Source organism: Lithobates pipiens, unplaced genomic scaffold (assembly GCF_037356315.1).
Source record: "Lithobates pipiens isolate NorthernLeopardFrog02 unplaced genomic scaffold, aLitPip1_a1.2 Scaffold_52, whole genome shotgun sequence".
NCBI lineage: Eukaryota > Metazoa > Chordata > Amphibia > Anura > Ranidae > Lithobates > Lithobates pipiens.
Window position 1 is genome coordinate 4560232 of NW_027507875.1, and position 21800 is coordinate 4582031.

At 46.2% G+C, this 21800-nt stretch overlaps 4 pseudogenes; all 4 read left to right on the forward strand.

Annotated features, from left to right (window-relative positions):
* The first annotated feature begins 11000 nt into the window (after nucleotides 1–11000).
* Nucleotides 11001–11119, forward strand: LOC143957530 (5S ribosomal RNA; annotated as a pseudogene).
* A 695-nt stretch (nucleotides 11120–11814) lies between these two features.
* Nucleotides 11815–11933, forward strand: LOC143957552 (5S ribosomal RNA; annotated as a pseudogene).
* A 3483-nt stretch (nucleotides 11934–15416) lies between these two features.
* LOC143957349 (5S ribosomal RNA) lies at nucleotides 15417–15535 on the forward strand (annotated as a pseudogene).
* Nucleotides 15536–15859: 324 nt separating this feature from the next.
* LOC143957516 (5S ribosomal RNA) lies at nucleotides 15860–15978 on the forward strand (annotated as a pseudogene).
* The last annotated feature ends 5822 nt before the right edge of the window (nucleotides 15979–21800 follow it).

Here is a 21800-nt window from a genome sequence, read left to right on the forward strand (position 1 = left end):
TCCTCCAAGTACTCCCGTGATTCCGATGAGAGGGTTGGTAGACCAGAACCGGTTACATATCTGTCTATATTGTCCTGTCCAGACCCTGAATCGGGCAGGTTGTAGAGATCAGAGTAACATTTTTCAAAGACTTCGACTATTTGGGTTGGGGTAGAGGCCCTCTGGCCATTCTCATCTATCAACTGTGGTATGTAAGAGCCAGATTTCAACTCCTTTACCGACCTGGCTAAGATTTTTCTGCATTTGTCCTCTGACTCCTACGTCAGTTTACGACAAAACTGGAGTGCCGCTTTCGCTTTATAATGGAGTAGGACAGCAATATGGGTATGGAGTGTCCCCAATTCAATCTCTAAGGTCCGTAAGGGGGTATGTTTATGTTTCGCTTCCACAGAGGCAAGTTCACGAAACAGATTAGCAAGCTGTTCCTTCCGTGTTCGTTTGATGCGCGCCCCGTGCCTGATAAGTACCCTGCGGAGTACTGACTTGTGAGCCTCCCAAATTATCCCCGGGTCACAGTCCTGCTTTAGTTTTCTTGGAAATAAAGGTCCAATTCCCTGGTCACATCTGCTAAAACTTCCGGTATCTGGAGCAGGCTCTCATTAAGGTGCCAGAATAGAGACCTAGGTGAGGGGTAGGGAGCGAGGAGCAAGAGGCAGAAGTGTCAACCGATGGCGAAAGGGGACATTAAAGTCCCCACCTAATATCAATTGGCCCTCCCGAAAGTCACATCATCTGTGCAGGGTAGTTCTGAGGAACGTGTCTTGGTGATCATTGGGAGCGTACACAGTGGCAAATGTAAAAAGGCGCTCTCCAATGTGGCCCCTAAGAAAAAGATATTGGCCCCCAGGGTCCACCAGAGAATCCTGGAGAACCCAGGGGAGCCTGCTAGAGATCAGAATGGAGAGGAGGGGTTAGTAGAGTGGTAGACCTTAGGGAAGGATCTCGACCATAGAAAGGGGAGGCTAGTATTTTTAAAATGTGTTTCTTGTATAAAGGCCACATCAGTACAGGATGTGTTCAGTTCTCACAGGAGGATCCACCGTTTTTCAGGGGAGTTCAGTCCCTTAATGTTTAGAGAGGTGACCTTGACTGAGTCTGCCATCGCTCCTCGGGGAGGGGGGGGGGGACATCAGAGAAAAGCAAAGAAAGTTGAACCAAGGTAGGTTTTGGGTAGGTAATGCATGGTGGGAACTAAGGGGGAGAAAGGAAGGGCAAATGCAAGGAAAGGTAAAGGGAAAAAGAGGCCGGGCACCTCAACCCCAGGGGGAGAGGGAAATTAAGGGTTGTCCGCACTCAACAGTACAGGAAGGGTATACTAAAACAGCACAATTATGCTATAGCGCTTACCAGATGTACACTGGGTTTAACGCGCTGTCCTACTTGGGTAATTGGGTAGACAGGTTGGAGAGGGAGCCCCCGAATCCTAGTCCCCCCAGCCCCGGCAGTGGTAAATGTCACGTCTGATACCGGTATGCAAATAAAAGACAATCAGTAACATCAAAGAAACAAAAAACAATAGTATAACCAAAACAGAGGTAGAGCATATAACTGTTAGCACTGAGGGGTCTCCTCGGCTCGCCCTAAACGTAGGCATGCACGAGGGAGCCCGTCACAACAGAAAAGGCATCACAGAATGGGATCCACCACCCCCCTGTCCCATACCCCTAAAGTACATGCAGTCCCCAAACAAATGCCTTTCTCCCTTTGGCAGATTGTCCTCTCCTTACCCCCTCTCCCCCGTCCACGCCCCGGGGGGAAAAGGGGCAGGGAAGGGGGGAAAGGGGGAGTGGAAGGGGGGAAAGGGGGAGTGGAAGGGGGAAAGGGGGAGTGGAAGGGGGAAAGGGGGAGGGAAAGGAGGGAAGGGAAGGGTGGGAAGGGGGGGAAGGGAAGGGTGGGAAGGGGGGGAAGGGAGGGGGGAAACAGGGGAGAGGGGACAAACATGCAGAAATGTCAAGTCCTTTAGCGCACTCCCACCAGCAAACACCCGGACCCCATAAATTTCAACTCCTCCCCTCCATGGTCACCACATCAAGATGAAAGAGAAGCAGCCCTGGTCGGTGCATGGAAAATCCGGCAGGCAAGGGGCTGGTGCCACCATCCCTCCATCCAATGGGAGACTTCACCTGAGCAGCAGTCCTGGGGCCCGCCAATTAGTGTCTCTCCTGCATCTCCAGAGGGAGGCTGGGACTGCCCAAACAGTAAGGGGTAAATCCTCCAGGGGGGTCCAGAGTCACCCTGGAGGGAAGCAGTGTCTCGTACCAATAGGCTCAATAAATAAGTCATCCAGGGTCCCCGAAAGCTGCAGAAGGCAATGTCGGCAAAGAGTAGGTGGGAGCCAGAGGGGGGGACAAGGGGCACATCCAGGAGGAGGGGACACATATGCGGGAATGTCAAGCCCTTCCAGTACAGCGCATTAGGTATCACTCAGACCCCTCAAAGTGCAAATCCCCCATCTAAGGTCAAGACTCCAGAAGGGAAGATGAGCCGCCCTGGTCTGTACATGAAAGAACCTGCTGCCAAGGGGTTGGGGCCATCATCCCTTCCTCCAATGGGAGATGCCACCGGCATGACAGCCCCGTGTCCTGTCAAGTGGTGCCCCTCTGACAATGTCGTTGTGGTATATGTGGAGCATCCAGGGAGAGGCAGGGACCACCCAAACAGTGAGGGGTAAAGCCTCCAAGGGGGACCGGTGTCAGACAGGAGGATAGCGGTGTCTTGTACAAGTTGGTTAATTAGAAAAGTCATCCAGTGTGTTTCTGTGAGCAGCGGAAAGAAAGGTCGGTAAGGATTATGAATGGGTGGGGGCCAGGGAGTGCATAAAACTGCCACCAGATGACCGGGGCAGAGAGGGCAAGGGGATGAAAGTCAGATCTGGTAGGTGGGGGCGGGGGTGAGGAGTGTCCCTCATATTACTCACGTTGGCCATACCTTGAAGCTGAGCGCTCTGCATACCCAGGACGTTCTTCTGTATAATCTAGCCTATCTGTACACATTAGTCGGTCCTCTGTATACACTAGTCTGTCTGTATACACTAGTGTATACAGATAGGCTAGATTATACAGAAGAACGTCCTGGGTATGCAGAGATGGAGGCTAGGGTATACAGAGAGAGAGACTGTGTTACACAGAGAGGCAGGAGTATGCAGACTTGCTAGTGTATACAGATGGACTAGTGTATACAGTAGACCGGCTAGTTTATACAGAGAGGCTAATGTGTACAAAAGACAGGCTAGTTTATACAGATAGGCTAGATTATACAAAAGAACGTCCTGGATATGCAGAGATGGAGGCTAGGGTATACAGAGAGAGAGTGAGGCTGGGTTACACAGAGAGGCAGGAGTATGCAGACTTGCTAGGGTATACAGAGAGAGAGGCTAGAGTATGCATACTTGCTAGTGTATACAGGCGGACTAGTGTATACAGAAGACCGGTTAGTTTAAACAGAGAGGCAAATGTGTACAAAAGACAGGCTAGTGTATACAAATAGGCTAGATTATAGAGAAGAACGTCCTGGGTATGCAGAGATGGATGGCTAGTGTATACAGATAGGCTAGATTATACAGATAGGCTAGATTATACAGAAGAACGTCCTGGGTATGCAGAGATGGAGGCTAAGGTATACAGAGAGAGAGGCTAGAGTACGCATACTTGCTAGTGTATACAGATGGACTAGTGTATACAGAGGACCGGCTAGTTTATACAGAGAGGCTAATGTGTACAAAAGACAGGCTAGTGTATACAAATAGGCTAGATTATAGAGAAGAACGTCCTGGGTATGCAGAGAGAGAAGTTGGGTTACAAAGAGAGGCTAGTGTATGCAGACTTGCTAGTGTATACCGGTGGACTAGTGTATACAGAGAGGCTTGGGTATACAGAGAGCTAATGTATAAAGAGATGCTAGTGTATACCGACGGACTAGTGTATACAGAGGACCGGCTAGTTTATACAGAGAGGTTAATGTGTACAAAAGACAGGATAGTTTATACAGATAGGCTAGATTATACAGAAGAACGTCCTGGGTATGCAGAGATGGAGGCTAGGGTATACAGAGAGAGAGAGCGAGGGTGGGTTACACAGAGAGGCAGGAGTATGCAGACTTGCTAGTGTATACAGATGGACTAGTGTATACAGTAGACCGGCTAGTTTACACAGAGAGGCTAATGTGTACAAAAGACAGGCTAGTGTATACAGATAGGCTAGATTATACAGAAGAAGGTCCTGGTTTATGTAAGAGATGGAGGCTAGTGTATGCAGAGAGAGAGGCTTGGTTCCACAGACTTGCTAGTGTATACCGACGGACTAGTGTATACAGAGGACCGGCTAGTTTATACAGAGAGGTTAATGTGTACAAAAGACAGGATAGTTTATACAGATAGGCTAGATTATAAAGAAGAACGTCCTGGGTATGCAGAGATGTAGTCTAGGGTATACAGAGAGAGAGAGCGAGGCTGGGTTACACAGAGAGGCAGGAGTATGCAGACTTGCTAGTGTATACAGATGGACTAGTGTATACAGAGGACCGGCTAGTTTATACAGAGAGGCTAATGTGTACAAAAGACAGGCTAGTGTATACAGATAGGCTAGATTATACAGAAGAACGTCCTGGGTATGTAGAGATGGATGCAACTACTTTTGAAACATATAAAGTGCTTTTTTCATATTTTGGTGCTGTTAAAAAGTGGTGTGTTGTCAGTGGTGATATCAATGTGACAGTTAATGTGGAGAACTACAACTATTCAAAATAGAGCAAAAGAGTGCTAAAGTTTAACTTGTTAAGTCATTGACTGATAGACGTTAAGTAATTGGCCGTTATTGGTTTGGCAGTACATGGTTTATTTTGATGTAAGATAGTTTTATTCTCTACTTATAGCCGAGTTTTAGACGACTTTCTTATTAGCATTATTCGCATTATTCATATATATTATGCAGAGTGTAAGTATTGCAGTGAGACGATATTGCTTTTAAAAGATTTGTATTATTATACATAGCATTGTTAGCAGACCAATAGGACAATTTACATGGCTTAATATTGCAGAGCGTAATTTATCAGGAAAGAGATCCAAAGCGTTAGTTGCAGTAGCTTCATAAAACTGAGATATCGTTGCATTACTCTAAATTTAAAAGTTGTTCCGGTAGCACTGAAAAGACGATATTAGATGAGTGATCTACACATTTCGTTTACTATTTCACTATACCGGCTAAATGTTAATATGTTAATATGTGCTGCGTGTAAGGTAGAAATTAGATGGTTTAGTGTGAGCTGGTTTACCAGGATTTAGAGATAGTAATCTGTTTATACTAGTAATAAATATAGCAAAATAACTATAACGGGCTTAAGTGGAAATACACGAAATAACAGCAACAACGTGTGTAGGTTTTTATCAATCAAGTTAATTACGTGTCAGCAGCTAAATATTCTGCAATAGCAGAGATTAAGTATTGCAGTCGAAATGAGATCGGAAGCGTTAGTTGCAGTAGCTCCAAAATGACTGAGAAATCATTTCATTACTCTAAATTTAAAATTTATCCCGGTAGCACTGAGTGGACTGATATTAGATGAGTGATCGTTCTAGTACAAATTCAGTTTCCTATAGCAGAGAGATACCAGTTAAGTGTTCACGGTAGCATTGCATTACTCTTAACATGTGCAGCGTGTAAAGAAGCAATAAGATGGTTTTGTATTATACTAAAATTAGCAGTATACGTAATAAAGGTGAGTAGGTAACCTGGATTTAGACATAGCAAACTCTATAATCTAATTTAGCAAAATTAGAAAGGATAATATTGAGACAGTATATACAGGTAGAGTTTAAGTGGAAATACACAAAATATCTAGCTTACCTTTACATTGTTCAATAGAGCGTTGCAAAGTAATACCAAGGCAAAATGTCGGAATAGCAATTAGATGAGATGATTGCTGTAATCATGAAATATCAGCAACGACTAGGTTTCTATCGGATGAGAAAGTATAATAACTGGCAAAGTATGACATGGCAAAGAGACAAATTGCATTAGAGATGTGAGATGGACATGAAATGTCAATCCCCATTAGTTACTTACATGTAAACGCGGCTACATACAGCAAAGTGTGAGCTAAGCAGCTAAAGGGTATTTAAGAGTAAATTGACGTAGCTTGAAAATTCCAACGTGTAAATCGTTCCATTAATTATGCTACGCACGAAGACGGCTTACACTGACTGTTTTCCGTTTCCACTGGTCATCGGCATAATGTATCAGTAACCATGAACATTAATAGTGATAGACAGCTTACATTAGGATGTATGCATGATGTGAATGTAAAATGAATGTAAAATAGTTGCATTATGTGTTATTAATGTAATCAAACTGTACTGCTTTGCTTTGCTACTGCAACCACTTCTCAATCAAGTAAACCGTCCCACTGCTTTTCTCACATTTTGCCGCAGTTAAAAAATGTGTTGCAAGTGTTATGTGTTACAAATGGTTCTCAGTGTGACAGTTAATGTGGAGAAGAAGTAATACACAAAATAGAGTCAGAAAGAGAATCCTATTGCATAGAGGTAGCGAGAGATGGTTGCATTAATCTTAATGTGCAGTGTATAAAAGGTTTTAAAAAGATGGTTTTGTGTGACTTTTGCTTTAACGTAAAATTAGCTGTAGACATTATAACTTGTTACAATGATTTAGAGATAGTAATCTCTATAAAATAATAATAATAAGTATAGCAAAACAAATTAGGAAAATTTTGAGGCAGTATGTATAGGTCGAGATATAGTGAATACACAAAAGGGATCAAGGGATAGTAGCAAAGTCAAGGGATAAATGCAAAGGTACTCTATTTAACAGTAAATTGACGTAGCTTGCAAATTTCAACGTGTAAATCGCTCCATTAATTTTGCTGCGCACTAAGACGGCTTACACTGACTGTTTTCCGTTTCCACTGGAAAGAGAATCCTATTGCATAGAGGTAGCGAGAGATGGTTGCATTAATCTTAATGTGCAGTGTGTAAAAGGTTTTAAAAAGATGGTTTTGTGTGAATTTTGCTTTAACGTAAAATTAGCTGTAGACATTATAACTATGGTTAGGTTTACAAAGATTTAGAGTTAGTAATCTCTATAATATAATAATAATAAGTATAGCAAAACAAATTAGGAAAATATTGAGGCAGCATATATAGGTCGAGATAAAGTGAATACACAAAAGGGATCAAGGGATAGTTGCAAAGTCAAGGGATAAATGCAAAGGTACTCTATTTAATAGTAAATTGACGTAGCTTGCAAATTCTAACGTGTAAATCGTTCCATTTATTTTGTTACGCACGAAGACGGCTTACACTGACTGTTTTCCGTTTCCACTGGAAAGAGAATCCTATTGCATAGAGGTTGCGAGAGATGGTTGCATATGGCAGAAAGACGGCTTACACTGCTTTTCTCACATTTTGCTGCGGTAAAAAGAAATGTTTTGTCACTGTGTTTTAACTGTGACAGATAAGGTGGAGAAAAAGAAGTAATACAGTACATGACAGCTGATACTGGTTGAGTAATAAAACTGTTTTATTAAGATGTAAGACTAGTTTTATTCTCTACATATAGGCTTTTCAGAGAGTTGTATAATATAGGCGACCAATAGGACATTTAAATGGCTTAATATTGTAGGGAGGAAGTATCGCAGTTCAAAGGTAAGAGATTGAAAGCTTAGCTTGAAAATGGCCGAGAAATAGTTGCGTTGGTCTAAATTTAAAGGATATGCCGGTACCAATGAGAAAGCTTATATTAGACTAGTTGATCTTTGCATTACACAATCCTATTATTATTATTATTATTATTATTATTATTAAGATCATAGTGCAGAGAGATACTCAGTTAATGTCAGAGATACTCGGTCAATGTCAGAAAAGCAATAAAACTGTTTACATCGTTAGAGAGCGATAGTTACATTACTCTTAGTATGTGCCGCATGTCTGGTAGCAAATGGATGGTTTTGTGAACATTTTGCATTAAGGTACAATTAACGGTAGAACTCATGGAAGTGAATAGATTTAAGCGGATTTTGAGATGGTACTCTCCATTTCTAATAAGAAATAAAGAAAAATAAGTCAGGATGGTGTGTCAGGACTGTCACATACTCACAGTTCCGGTACAAATATGCAAAATAGAGCAAAAGAGTACATGGTTTATTTTGATGTATGATAGTTTTATTGCATGCTTGATGTGGATGATTAAAATCGTGTAGTGATCTATATTTAGCATAAGAATGAAAAGGCATAACCTGGCAATGAGACAAACTCCATTAGAGATGTGAGCTAGATGAAATGATGAGATGTCTCTGTATAGCCCAGATTGTCTTCTGTTATCACTTAGCCTACCCTCTAAATTCACTAGCCTCTCTATATACACCAGTATGTTTACACTAGCCGGTCTTCTGCATACAATAGCCTGTCTTCGATATACACTAGCCTATGTTCTGAATACACTAGCCCGTCTTCTGTCTTCTGTATGCCCTAGCCTGTCTTCTGTATACATTAGTCTCTCTGTATAAACTAGCATCTCTGTATACCCCAAACTGTCTTCTGTAAAAACGTGTCTCTCTTTATAGCCTGTCTAGCCTTTCTTCTGTACACACTAGCTTCTCTGTATACACTAACCAGGCTTCTATATACAATAGCTTCACTCTATGCACTAGCCTCTCTGTATAATCTAGCCTCTCTATATACCCTAGATAGTGTTCTGCATCTCCGTAGTGGTAGCCTCTCCGTAGAAGCCAGCCTTTATTCTGTATTCACTACCCTTTCTTCTGTATGCTGTAGTCTTCTATATATACTAGCTTCTCTGTACACCCTTGCATCTCTGTAATACACTAAACCCTCTGTATACCACAGCCTGTCTTCTGTATACACTAGACTGTAAACACTAGCTAGAATACACCAGCCTGTCTTCTGTACCCACTAGAATCTCTGTATACACTACCCAGTCTTCTGTATACACTGTCGGCTTGGATGTATACCCAAGCCTGTCTTCTGTATACACTAGTCTCTCTAGATGCACGGTCCTATCTGTATACACTCGACTCTCTCTATACACTAACCTCTCTATATACACTAACATCTTTGTATATACTAGCCTCTCTTTAAATTAGCCTCTCTGTGTACCCAGCCTCATTGTTTACTCTAGCATCTCTGTATACTCAAGCCTACCTGCTTACACGAGTCTGTATTCTGTATTCACTAGCCTGTATTCACTAGCCTTATATATACTAGCTTCTCGCTTCTCTGTACACCCTTGCATCTCTGTACACTAGACTCTCTGAATACACTAAACCCTCAGTATACCACAGCCTGTCTTCTGTATACATTAGACTGTAAAAACTAGCTAGAATACACCAGCCTGTCTTCTTTACCCAATAGACTCTCTGTATGCACTACTCAGTCTTCTGTATACACTGTCAGCTTTGATGTATACCCAAGCCTGTCTTCTGTATACACTAGTTTCTCTATATGCACTGTCCTTTCTGTATACTCTCGACCCTCTCTATACATTAACCTCTCTATATACACTAACATCTTTGTATATACTAGCCTCTCTTTAAATTAGCCTCTCTGTGTACCCCAGCCTCACTGTTTACTCTAGCATCTCTGTATACTCAAGCCTATCTACATACACGAGTCTTCTGTATTGTGTATTAACTTGCCTTTCTTCTGTATGCTGTAGTCTTCTATATATACCAGCTTCTCTGTACACTCTTGCATCTCTGTAAACACTGTGTAAACTAGCCAATCTTATGTATACACTCGCCGACTGTATACACTAGACTCTCTGAATACACTAAACTCTCTGTATACCACAGCCTGTCTTCTGTATACACTAGACTGTAAAAACTAGCTAGAATACACCAGCCTGTCTTCTGTACCCACTAGACTCTCTGTATACACTACCCAGTCTTCTGTATAGAATGTCAGCTTTCATGTATACCCTTTCTGTATACACTAGCTTCTCTATATGCACTGTCCTTTCTGTATACACTCGACTCTCTCTATATACACTAACATCTTTGTATTTGTCTTTAAACTAGCCTCTCTGTGTACCCCAGCCTCACTGTTTACTCTAGCATCTCTGTATACTCAAGCCTATCTACATACACGAAACCTGTATTCTGTATTCACTAGCCTTTCTTCTGTATGCTGTAGTCTTCTATATATACCAGCTTCTCTGTACACCCTAGCACTGTAACAGTACTAGGTTCCTGTATTACAGAAACAGAACACCAGCAATAAGGTGTATACTGTGCAGGAGGCACACAACACCGACTCTAACTTCTGCACTGCAGATGCATGTATTGCAGAAATTGAACACCAGTAATAAAGGGTAGCTTCAGGTGTGTACTGTGCAGGAGGCACATAACACCCACTGTAACAGTGCTAGGTTCCCAAGCAGTAAAGACACTGTCCCTGCCTATCGTCCTCTTTCCCTGACCACCGCAACACACTATACAAGGCCGCCGTGCTGGCGGCCTTATATAGTGTGGGGTGTGTACTAAACCCCCCTGAGCTATAATTGGCCACAGGAATCCTGCCTGTGGTGAATTGTGGCTCTCCTCACACAGGATGTCACACCTGTTCTTATTATATAGAACCTATTATGCTCCTCGTAAACTTTTTCAGTTTGGCCGAACGGCCGGACGCAAGTTGCCCCCGGTGCGAGAACATGGGGGGAGACATGATGCACATGTTTTGGAGATGCCCGAAGTTGATCCGCTACTGGACAGAGGTGACAGGAACCATTGATCGGGTGGTTGGAACCTCTACCAGGATGGAGGCGAAGTATTGTCTCCTGGGATTAGTTGAAGGAGTTGGAAACCCGGGAAGTAGCCAGATGGCAGTTCTGAGATGCCTATTTCAGGCAAGGAAACTGATTGCCCAACCCTGCTTAGCCTCCAATGTTGGCAATGACTTGTTTTTTTTCGCTTGTTTCCCAAGATGACCATGTTGGCGTTTGTCAAGATGGTTGAGAGTGCCCGAAGAGATCGCCTATGGCCCCATCACCTTGAAAGTGCCTGATCTTGTCTGATCTCGGAGGCTAAGCATTGTCGGGCCTGATTAGTAACTGGATGGGAGACCAACTGGGAATACCAGGTGCCGTAGGATTCTTTTTATGTTGTTGGCGTTGACATGTTTTTTTTTTTCCGCTTGTTTCCCAAGGTGATCATCTTGGCATTTGTCAAGAGGGCTGAGAGAGCCCAAAGAAATCTCCTATGGCCACATCCCCCTGAAAGCGCCCGATCTCATCTGATCTCAGAGGCTAAGCAGGGTCCGGGCTGGATAGTACCTAATTAAAGGTGCCGTAGGAATCTTTTTATATTGTTGGCTTTGACCTGTTTTTCTTTCGCTTGTTTCCCAAGGTGACCATTTTAGCATCAGTCAAGAGTTTTGAGTATGTCCCAAAGCGTTCGCCTGAGGTCACATCACCATTAAAGCGCCCGATCTCAGAGGCTAAGCAGGGTCTGGGTCAGATGGGAGACCGCCAGGGTCTATGTTGTTGGCGTTGACCTTTTTTTTTTCACTTGTTTCCCAAGATAACCATCTTGGTATTTGTCAAGAGGGTTGAGAGTGTCTAAATAGAACACCTATGGCCACATCACCCTGAAAGTGCACAATCTCATCTGATCTCGGAGGCCTTGCAGTGTACGGCCTGGTTAATACCTGTATGGGAGACCATCTGTGAATACCAGGTGCCGCAGGCTTCTTTTTATGTTGTTGGCGTTTACCTGTTTATTTTTGCTTGTTTCCCAAGGTGACCATCTTGGCGTTTAACAAGAGGGTTGAGAGTGCCCAAACAGATCATCTACGGCCCCATCACCCTGAAAGCGCCCAATCTCATCTGATCTCAGAGGCTAAATAGTGTCGGGCCTGGTTAGTACCTGGATGGGAGACCGCCTGGAAATACCAGGTGCCATAGGCTTCTTTTTTTGTTGTTGGCTTTGAACTGTTTTTTTCGCTTGTTTCTCAAGGCGACCATCTTCGCGTTTGTCAAGAGGGTTGGGCGTGTCTTGAAGAGAACGCTTACGGCCACATCACCCTGAAAGCACCCGATCTCGTCTGATTTCAGAGGCTTAGCAGCATCAGGCCTGGTTAGTACCTGGATGGGAGACTGCCTGGGAAGACCAGGTGACATAGAAGGATCTGGCCTGGTTAGTGTCTTGATTGGGAGATCGCCTGGGAATTCCGGATGCCGTAGGCTTCTCTTTATGTTGTTGGCTTTGACCTGTTTTTTTTAGCATGCATTTGATCTCAGAGGCTAAGCAGGGTTGGGACATGGTTAGTACATGGATGGGAGACCGCCTGGGATTTCTCGATGCCATAGGCTTTAGTTTTAAGTTGTTGGCATTGACTTATTTTTTTTATTTTTATTATTCTTTTATTAAGTAGAACAACATAAATATAACAGTCAACCATACAGCATGACCCAGGGTCACAATTACATGCTAACAAAAAATAGGCAGCCAAATAACTCTGGGTTCTCAGAGGGGAGTCCTACAGTTTAATGCAGAAAATAGAGAAACCCCACCTCCGACATGTAGTACAGTATAACTAGTGCAGCTCCGTTCGGACAAATGTAATCATGGAGAACAACTGGGACCACAGCGAGCCAGCTTATCATGACCTACGTGAACCAGAGTAAAATATGAGCCGGTCATGTCCAGAACCCTGGGGTTCTTCTGGGTCCCGAAGGCTAGTAAGGAGACAAGGCATAGTCAAAAGGGAGGACGGGGGAAGAAGAGAGTGCAAAGACGGAGAGAGAGGAGGTGGGGGGATGGCGGCGGGGAAAAAAAGAAAAATAAAGACAAAAAGGGAGGGGGGGAATGCCACCCAGGGCAGACATGGCCTACGTAGGTAAACGTTAGATGTTCAGTCGTTTTCTGGGACGGAGGCACTGCTCACCTCCCGAATGTAGTCTCGAGTACCAGTAAAATACCTCCAGGGCCTCCATGTAACACTAAATGCCTCTTCAGTGTTGTGAAGGGTGGCGGTCAATTCTTCCATCCGGAGAATATGATTGACTTTGGAATACCACAGCACCTTGGATGGGGGCTGAGGCTGCCTCCACAGTGCGGGAATGCAGGCCCGGGCGGCATTCAGGAGGTGCATCGTGAGGGGTTTTTTGTATTTTCGAACAGGCTGTTCGGTCAAGTGTAGAAGGCACGCTACTGGGAACCCAAAAGTTCCTCAAGGTCGGGCATGCCCAGAAAAGGTGTCCCATGGTCCCCATATCTGAATTTCACCTCCAACAAACATCCGGGATCGATCTATCCATTTTATTCAGAAGGTATGGGACTCTATACCAGCGTGAGACTATCTTGTATCTTGATATTGGTTTGCGATGGAAGCTTTATGTACTAAGGTCAGGATCTTCCCTATCTGTTGTGGGGTAAATGTGATGCCTAAGTCCCTCTCCCATTTGTGGATAAATGGTGGGGGTCGACTCCTCCTCCTGACTACTCAATAGGTTGTACAGGAGGGAGAGGGTGTGTCGCACAGGTTCCCTTTTGTGACAGATGGATTTATAGGGTGTCAGGTCTCTAGGAGTGTAGGGGGCCCTTTGTATGGCCAGAAGAAAGTGACGAAGTTGATAAGCACTAAACAAGTCAAGCGGAGGGTCAGAAAGCTCGCCGACAGTTTGCGTGGTCGGGAGCCCTCCCGTGGGCCACACCTCTCCCAGACGCTGTTTCCCCACCACTGTCAACTGTCGCAGTTTCTTGTTGGTAAATCCCGGTGGGAAGTCTGGATTACCTATAACCGGAGTCATTGGTGATGGCAGGGGAGCAATGTGTGTGCAGCGGAACAACCTCCGCACAACAGCCAACGTAGCTCCCACTACGGGGTGACCTCTAAGGTCTTTTGGTAGGGAGGACAGGAGCCACGGGGAGGTCAATAGGGGAATGGATCCATCCTCAATCTCCATCTCCACCCACTGCTTGTGTGGGCCATTACAATGCCAATCAACGACTCTCGCTAGCAGAGTCACTCTGTAGTATTGTCTGAGATCTGGGAGACCCAGACCCCCCTTGTCCTTTGGTCTGGCAAGCAATTGCAAACGGGCTCTGGGCAGTTTGCGCTCCCAAATAAAGTCCCGGAGCAGCACCTGCAGTTGTCTGAAAAAAATTGGGGGTAACCGGATCGGTAATGTCTGGAACATGTATAAGATCCGAGGGAGGGCCATCATTTTGAATGCATTACAGCGCCCGAACCAGGTCAGTGTTAAAGCATGCTAGTTTCCCAAATCAGATTTCAGTCTATCCAGGAGAGGGACAAAATTAAGCAGGTACAATTGCGCTAAATCCGCTGCGATGTCAACGCCCAGTTAACGTATAGATTTTTCAGCCCAGTAGAATGGAAAAGAGGAGCGGAGCCTCTTGGCCTCACCATCCGGGACCGATATATTCAATACATATAGGCTGCCGTGTCGCTCTAGAGACGCAAGTATTTTGGGTAGCAAAATGTGTGGATTGGAGACGGAAAAAATTAGATCGTCAGCGTACGCCGCAATTTTGTGGTGTGCCGAGGGTTTGGATATGCCAGTAATATTCGGGTCATTCCGAACGTGACAAATAAGTGGTTCCAGTGTCAGAATTAAAATTAGGGGAGACAGAGGGCACCCCTGCCTCGTCCCATTAGTGATGGGGAAAGAGTCCGAGCACCACTCGGTCACCCGTACGGCTGCCGATGGCGTGGAGTAAAGCGACATTACCCAGCTCATCATGTTGGGGCCAAGACCTATATGTTCCAGGGTGGCCTGCATAAAGTGCCAGGCCACCCTGTCAAAGGCCTTCTCCGCATCCGTTGACAACATAAGCAAGGGCCTTCCCTGTACATGCGCCGCATGGATTAAATTGAGGACTCGGGCCGTATTGTCTCTAGCTTCCGACTTATTTTTATTTTTTTGCTTGTTTCCCAAGGTGACCATCTTGGCGTTTGTCAAGAGGGTTGAAAGTGCCTGAAGAGATTGCCTACGGGCACATCACCCTGAAAGCACCCGATCTCGTTTGATGTTGGAGGCTAATAGAGTCGGGCCTTGTTAGTACCTGGATGGGAGACCACCTGGGATTACCAGTTATTGTAGGCTTCTTTTTATGTTGTTGGCGTTGATTCGTTTTCTTTTTTTTGCTTGTTTCCCAAGGTGACCATCTTGGCGTTTGTCAAGAGGGTTGAAAGTGCCTGAAGAGATTGCCTACGGGCACATCACCCTGAAAGCACCCGATCTCGTTTGATGTTGGAGGCTAATAGAGTCGGGCCTTGTTAGTACCTGGATGGGAGACCACCTGGGATTACCAGTTATTGTAGGCTTCTTTTTATCTTGTTGGCGTTGACCTGTGTTTTTTTCGCTTATTTCCCAAAGTGACCATCTTGGTGTTTGTCAAGAGGGTTGAGAGTGCCTGAGGAGATTGCCTATGGCCACATCACTCTAAAAGCACCCAATCTCGTCTGATCTTGGAGGCTAAGAAGAGTCGGGCCTGGTTAGTACCTGGATGGGAGACCAAGTGGGATTACCAGTTATTGTAGGCTTCTTTTTATGTTGTTGGCGTTGATTCGTTTTCTTTTTTTTGCTTGTTTCCCAAGGTGACCATCTTGGCATTTGTCAAGAGTGTTGAGAGTGCCCAAAGAGATCGCTTACAGCAGCATCACCCTGAAAGAGCCCTATCTCTTCTCTTTTATGAGGCTAAGAAGGGTTGGGCCTAGTTTGTACCTGGATGGGAGATGGCGTTGGAATACCAGGTGCCGTATTCTTCTTTTTATGTTGTTGACATTGACCTGTTTTTTTTTTTCACTTGTTTCCCAAGGTGACCATCTTGGCATTTGTCAAGAGGGTTGAGAGTGCCCGAAGAGATCACCTATGGCCCCATCACCATGAAAGCGCCCAATCTCATCTGATCTCAGATGCTAAACAGTGTCGGGCCTGGTTAGTACCTGGATGGAAGACTGCCTGGGAATACCAGGTGCCATAGGCTTCTGTTTTTTTTGTTTTTTTATTTAGTAGTATGCGACATACAATGCAAAGGCAACTTCACAGAATGTGTGATACAAATAGTTACAAACAAACGATCATATTGCATGGATATCAGAGCCAATGGTAAGAAGTCTGAGGAGAATAGCACGTGTACAGCTTTGCGGTCATATCAAGATGAGATTAAAGCTCCATCTCGTTGGGATCCTCTACCACTTAAAATATTATTGATACTAGCCCTGCTACCCTCGAAGAGTTTAGATATCCATAGATAGGGGAAGAGTATTGTGTAGTAGTCAAATGGGGTCGGAACATACCATTTTCTTTTCCCTTTTTTGAGTTAAGAAGGGAAATAGTAGAACTGAAAGGAGGGAGAAGGGGAAAGAGAAGATTGGGGAAGGAAATGGCAGAAAAGGAAAAGAAGGGGTAAGGGGGTGTCGTGGGTAGAGTGGATAGGGTGGGGTCCCCTCCCAGGGAGCAAGAGACGCGCTCGGCTCACCAGCTCATCAGCTGTCCAACGTTTGGAACAGCGATCTCCAACGATCACCATGAGCTTACTATGTCTCGCGGAGGTATTCTTCCGAAAAGCGAAACTGGGTCCAGTAGAACCATCTGTTCCCATGCTCCTCCGTTTTATCCCTCATTGTGGCAGTCAGGTCTTCCATTCGTTCAATATCATTTACCCTTGCGAACCACTGGGTCACCATTGGAGCAGATTGCTCTTTCCACTGACTTGGGATGCAGGCCCTAGCTGCATTGAGGAGATGTTTAAGTAAGGACTTATGATAACGCTTTCTCGACATAGGAGTTAGATTGAGAAGAACTGCTGCGGGATCATTGGCTAAGGAAATGTCTGTGAACTTGTGGATGAGTCTCAGGACAGGCTGCCCGAATGTTTGTAATTTAGGGCATTCCCAGAAAATGTGGAGAATGGTGCCAGTCTGTTGCCCACAGCGACAGCAGCGGTCAGATTGACCGGGGAATATTTTGGCCAACACCACCGGTGTACGATACCAGCGTGTGATCAGCTTATATGAGATCTCCTGATATTTACTGCAGAGTGACGACTTATGGGCGAAAAAGAGTATTCTGTCCTTCTGTGGTTTGGAGAATGTAGTTTGTAAGTCCCTTTTCCATTTAGCTAGGAAGGGTGGATCCGTGGAGGATTGTGCGTCTGTCAGGATTTGGTAGGACCTAGAGAGGGAACCACGAATTGGGCCATCATCCAGGCAAAGTTCCTCGAAGGGGTGGAATTGTCTAGAGAAGAACGAATGGTTAGGTAGTGATCCGAGGAAATGGATTAGCTGTCTAGCTCTCCAGCTATCCAATGCAACAGGTACTTGCTCTAGCAGTATGGTCCCCATGGGAATCAAGCCCGTGGGTCCAAGAAATAGGGCTGCTCTCAGAAGCCCTTTCGGGGCTTGCCTGGTAAAGGCATGGTCAGACAGGCCCGGAGGGAATCTAGGATGTCCAATAATTGGGGTTAAAGGAGAAGGGAAGTTAGTCAGGTGGGAAAGGTGAAAAAAACGATCCATCTCGGCGAGCGAGGGGCCAATTAACGGGTGAGTAGTCACACAGGGCTCCAATGGCCTCCCCGCCCAAGGCAGACCAGCCAGTGGAACCCGCGCCATCTCCTGCTCTAGCTTGACCCATAGCTTCAGTTCCCCATGCCGGTGTCTTATCACATATGGTCCCCCATCGGATAGTGTCCGCTGTGTACTGCGCATGCGCAGTACACAGCAACACAGATTCCGAAAATTGCCGAGCATGAACGGCGCCTGCGCACTGAGTCCAGGTTCTATCCCCACTATCCAAGTGAACATAGAGTAAGAATATAAAAGAGCCGAGCGCAGCGAGGCCGAGCCCGAAGCGTGGCGAGCAAAGCTCGCCTGCGAGGGACACTCTAATATTCACAACCCTATGTCCGCTTGGATGGTGGGGCTACCACCTCCACTCACCGCGCAGGCGCCGTTCAGCTTCTGAGATTTTCCGAAGCTTCGCCTGCTCCGTACTGCGCATGCGCAGTACGGCGCGGACACTATATCATGGCCGGACAGTATATGGCAGAACACCGGCACCAGTCAACCACCGGTGTCATGTGCGTCGCTGTGTAATATAGAGCAGGGTCCGGGAAGCCAATACCTCCCCGCAATTTCTGTCGCAATAGCATTGCCCTACCAATACGCATATGTTTTCCGCGCCAGAGGAACTTGATAAAGATTGAGCGAACCGCATGAAAGAAAGTCTGGGGTATTTTGATAGGTAAGGCTTGTAGTAGATACAGAAGTCGTGGCATCGCGTTCATCTTCAACACATTACAGCGTCCGAACCATGACAGAGCTAGTGGGTCCCATCTTTTAAGGTCCGCTGTAAGCCCATAGGCTTCTTTTTATGTTGTTTTTTGCTTGTTTCTCAAGGCGACCATCTTGGCGTTTGTCAAGAGGGATGGGCGTGTCTTGAAGAGAACACTTACGGCCACATCAACCTGAAAGCACCCGATGTCGTCTGATTTCAGAGGCTAAGCAGCGTCAGGCCTGGTTAGTACCTGGATGGGAGACTCCCTGGGAAGACCAGGTGCCATAGAAGGATCTGGTCTGGTTAGTGTCTTTTTTTTTTTTTTTATTCTTTATTTACGGATTGCAGGTAATACAGAGACAAACTGTAAAAGACATAGATCCCTCAGTTTTCCAGGTTAACAAAAATACATAGTTAATACTTCGTGGGGGACCGGGGGAAACCTAACAACTTATGTCAGCAGCAGCCCCAGCCGTGGCTAGGCCACCACATTATCCCACTCTAATGATCTGGCACCCCAGTGTCTACTTATAAACCAGGGCAGTCCGCGGGGCGATCCCCCTCAAGGCCCAGACTGAGGGGACTCTAACATCGGTCACCTTCATTCTATTGGTCAAAGAGCTCAGCCGGGACCACCCCGAGGGCCGCCAACCCCTGGCTGGGAAATCGAGGGAACAAAACGAAAAGATCCTTGCAATCACCATGTATTTTAATTATACTTGGGAGTTAGGGGGTAGGGAAAGAGGGGGGAACAAATGGGCAGGAGAAGGGGATGGGGGTAGAAAGAATGAAAGTTATAGGGGGCTAACAGTGCTACGAGGCAGACGGGGGAGAGAGTGAACCAGGGTGGTATACGAGAAGGGAGAGAAAGAAAGAGGAGTCCGATGGGTTCCCACGGCCGGACCCTTCCCTCTATACACGTGCCAGAGCCTACAGATAGGATCTGTATGCGTCGGAAAACCTGAACAGGCTCCAAGACAACCAACGAGCAGTGTGCTCTTCCTCCCTGTCGCCTAACGCTGATGTGAGCTGTTCCATACGGTAGATGTCGCAAACTCTTGCAAACCAGTGAGACATCAGTGGAGCGGCCTGCTGTTTCCACATGCTAGGTATACATGCCCTGGCCCCACTCAGAAGATGTTTTAAGAGAGATTTATGGTACTTCTTGCTCGAAAGTGGGGTCAGATTGAGGAAGATCGCAGCTGGGTTGTTCTGGAGATCAATAGCCGTGAGGTCATAAATGATATTGAGAACCTGTCTCCAGAAATGGGCCAGTTGAGGGCATTCCCAGAAGATATGTAGTAACGTGCCGGCTTGTTCACCGCATCTCCAGCACAAAGGGCTGTGACCGGGAAACATAGCCGCCAGGACAGTGGGGGTCCTGTACCATCGGGTCAAAATTTTATAAGCTATTTCCTGGTATTTACTACATAGGGATGACTTGTGCGCAAAAATAAGCGCGCGGTTCTTCTGGTCTGGCGAGAGCCGGACATGCAGGTCTCGCTCCCATTTTTCCACGAACACCAGGTTACCCTGGGAGAGTTAGTCCAGTAGGATGCGATATGACAGGGAAAGAGACCCTCGGGTCGGTCCCTCTCCTGAGCATACCTCCTCAAATGATGTTAGGGGTCTGCGGAATTCGCCACTGTTTGGCAAACATTTCAAGAAGTGGGAGAGTTGGGCAAGCTTCCACTGTCCCAGGGCCGTGGTTGCTAACGCCTCGTACATAGTGGAGACCGCTGTCCACGTCTTGGGCCAAGAAAAGAAGAGGCCCGCACAAGGTCCCGGTCAGGGTCGAGGCGGAAAGACTTTTCCGTCATGCCGGGTTCAAAGCGTGGGTGTCCAATAATAGGAGTCATGGGCGAAGGGAAACTGGGCATGCCCGTCAGGGTAAAATATCTGTCTAGCTCTTGTAACGTTGGCTCAATGAGTGGGTGTGCCCGCGTCGCTCCCGACCAGCCCGGTCCACTCCAGGGCAAACCTGGAAATGGTACGGATTCACGCTCCAGACGAACCCACAGCTTATCCTTCAGGTGTCTGCACCAGTCAACTACTCTGTTCATGTGCACCGCCGTATAGTACCATGCCGGATCTGGGAGGCCAATCCCTCCCTTGTCTTTTGATCTGAGCAGTAATGTTCGGCTGAGTCTTGGAGGCCTGCCCTGCCATACGTATCGAATAAAGATGGAGCGCATGGCTTTAAAAAATGATTGGGGGATTTTTATCGGTAAGGCTTGTAATAGGTTACATTCATTTTGAGCACATTGCATCTCCCAAACCAAGAGGTCGCCAACTTTGACCACCTCTCTAGATCTACGGCAACATTTTTTAGAAGCGGCTGGAAATTCAATTGGAAAATCAGATGTGGGTCCGGGGGAACCTTGATACCCAGATATTGTATAGCCCCAGTTGCCCAACGAAAGGGAAAATTAGTGCTTAGACTCGTCTGGGCGTTGGTAGACAGGGAGACGTTGAGTGCTTCCGATTTCTGTAAGTTAATTTTAAAATTTGACAGGGCTCCATATCGTCTTATTTCCGCTAAGAGATTCGGCAATGTAATGTGAGGCTCCGAGACATAGAACAAGAGGTCATCTGCAAAGGCTGCGACCTTATGGTGGTGTGAGGGGGTGTCCAGTCCCTTGATGTCTATGTTCTGCCTGATGTGGTGCAGCAAGGGTTCAAGCGATAGGACAAACAAAAGGGGGGACAACGGGCATCCCTGCCTCGTTCCATTGCCAATAGTGAAACGCGACGAGGCAAACCCATTGACCCTAACCATCGCCGTCGGTGACGAGTAAAGAGCTGTAACCCATGAAAGCATGGGGGGGGGGTACACCCAAGCTTCGCAGGGTGGCTAGCAAAAAAGGCCAGCTCACCCTGTCAAACGCTTTTTCTGCGTCCACAGAGAGCAACATAATCGGTAGTTTAAGGCGTCTGGCGCGTTCTATAACATTGATTGTCCTGGTAGTGTTGTCTCGGGCTTCCCTGTTACGAATAAACCCCACCTGATCCAGAGGTATCAGGCGTTGGAGAATGGGCGCCAACCGCTCCGCCAGTATCTTAGTGAAGAGCTTAAGGTCGCTGTTTAATAAGGAGATGGGCCTGTAGTTCGCACAGAGAAGCGGATCCTTCTCCGGCTTGGGTATGACCGAGATGCTTGCCTGCAACAGCTCCGGTGGAAAGGTCTGGCCCTCCAATAGGGCGTTAGAAGCTGACACAAACGGCGTGGACAACAGGGAGAGGAAGGCCTTATAATAAGGGACCGTAAACCCATCTGGGCCTGGTGCCTTGCCCTTGGGTGAGTCTCTTAACGCTGCCGACAATTCCTCCGGGGAGATAGGTTGCGAGAGAAGTTCTATCTCTTCCTGTGTCAGCGACGGGAGGTTTGCCGAAGCTAGGTACTCGTCAATGGCCGCTGTGCCGGCCTGGAGGGCGTCTCCTGAGTCTCGGGGGTGCAAGTTATAAAGGGCTTCATAGAAAGATCGGAAACACTCCGCTATCTCCCGTGAATCATGAAGCTTGGCACCCGAA